This window comes from Limanda limanda, chromosome 17, assembly GCF_963576545.1.
Source record: "Limanda limanda chromosome 17, fLimLim1.1, whole genome shotgun sequence".
Taxonomy (NCBI): domain Eukaryota; kingdom Metazoa; phylum Chordata; class Actinopteri; order Pleuronectiformes; family Pleuronectidae; genus Limanda; species Limanda limanda.
In genome coordinates this window covers 14,266,008-14,268,229 of record NC_083652.1, presented here as the reverse complement: position 1 = coordinate 14,268,229, position 2,222 = coordinate 14,266,008, and positions in this window count along the sequence as shown.

Sequence of the window (2,222 nt, the reverse complement as noted above, 5' to 3'; positions counted from 1 at the left end):
CATTCTGTGGGAACAGAGATCAATTATTCACTTTGTCACTGAGGAAGACATTAATGTGCATTCAGTGTTTCAGATTTACTCATTAATTCTGTGCATATTCCTTTCAAAATAAATGGATGTACATCAGTAACACCAAAGTTGTTGCTACACGATGACACGGTGATCATCTAGAAATTAAAATGTGGACTTACTGGACACTCTTGTCAACCATCTCAACATCCCAATGATGTCCTGAGGAACACAGATCAGTTTCTGGTCACGTTTTAGCTCTGGTTTTCCTTCACATTTACACTGACACCAATATTAACCCGATTACGAAAGTCAGAATTATGTCCTTAGTCTGAATAAGATGCTGCCATGTCAACTTAATTTTCTGGTTACCACGGTAATAATCCTACAATCTAAGAATCCGTGTTAAAATCTGTTTAATTTGCAAACGTCTGGTTTCAGAGTTCCCTTACGTCTGTGTCCCTTGCCGTCTGATGTCCTGAATAGACGCCGCGACTCGGGTAGCGTTGTCCTGAAGGAGGCGTTGACCTTCTCTGTATCTGGTGGAGTTTCATGGAAGAAGATTAAAAAATATTCCAGTGCCTCAACCCAAAGACAAATGTCTCCTCTCTCTGTGTATCTGTGTGTCTGTGTGTGTGTTTGTGTCTCTCACCAGGTTGTCTTCGTCCTCCGGCAGAACGTCCAGGTAGGGTCGAGTCTCTAACTCACTGTAAAAGGACTCTGATATTGACCCTGTCGAAAGTGGTGGTGATGGTGTGTTGAATGAAGGAGGTGTTCTGGACTGTTGAGGACAAAGAAAGTCCTTTTTTAAATCAATTTTTCTATAAAGATTACTACATTTTTCCGACAAATTAGCAGGAATGAAGATTGAGAGCTCTCAAAATTATTTATTATTATTGCTGTTATCATCCCTCCATTTGTTTCTTCTGCTTATCCAAGACCGGGTTGTGGAGGCGGCAAACCCTGACGTTCGTCCAGGGGGAAGGTCAAAGTACTACGTGTGTCACTTTCCATGACAGCGTGTCAAACACATGTGTTTCTGCACCTTTTGTTGTGACTCTCATACCTGTAGAGATAAGGAGTCATACTCCGAGTACAAGCATGGGAGGGAGGACTGACGCAGTCGGGGGGGAACTGCAGGTCTGTCTGTACCGTCTGTCGCCTGAGGGTCAAACACAGTCACCATATGATGTCACAATGCAGACAAGGCTGTGAATGCACAACATTTTTCACAGCATCAAGTTTCTGAGCCGGACAAAAGGTAAAGTTATATTAATAACTGAATTCAGAGAAAACATCATTCAATTTACCGTTTCACCGTAAATTCCACACAGGTTCTCATCTCCCTCAGAGAAAGATAGTAAGTCTGGAGTTTGTTGGTTGGAGTGGGTTATGTCGTCTTGAGTTAATATTGCCTGTCCAGGAAACATAAACACTTGAGATTTAACATATAAAAGTGAGTAAAAGTTAGTACCCACATAGTTTCATTGTCTTTTGGCCCAAATCTCGCCCACATACTGTTTGGAATGATGCCTCTTGTTGCCTGTTTGCCAGATCTTAGCCAAAGAAATACCGCATGTCAACCAATGCTGCTAAAGATGGCCCGAATGTGTTTAATGCTCATTGGGCCGTATTCACCTTTTACCACATAAGCTACTTCAGGCTCACATCCATTTTAATCAGGCCACAAGGAGTCCAGAAATGTTGCATCATTGCCGGAAGATGCCACTGTTTACTGTCAATCACTCTCACAGTTATCTTAAGGAAGTCTGAAATGTAAATCACTTCCTCCGCTCTTACCTTGGAATGTTTCTCCTTCAGAGACAACGATCTATCGCAGTAGATGGTGGGAAGGGGGGGGCGCACGGGACCGACTTTTGGTTTTCTCTCAGCGCCGACGGCTGGAGGCTGCAGCTGGAGGAGAATAGAGAGAGAGAGAGAGAGGGAGAAAGTCGGTTACCACAACGACCCTCATACTGATCCCAACACACACTGTTGTTTAAGATTAAGAAAGTATATGTATATTGCACAGTGGGTTTAAATTAAAGAAATTTCATTAGATATTAATTTGAACCTGAAACTTTTTGACTATTTATAGTTTCACTCTGGGTTTTCCCGCCCAGAGGCTGTGACTTCCATGGTATCTCTCTTATTGTTTGACAACTTCAATACAAAGGCAAAACATCAGACAAACTTGACTTGTCAAAGCAGGA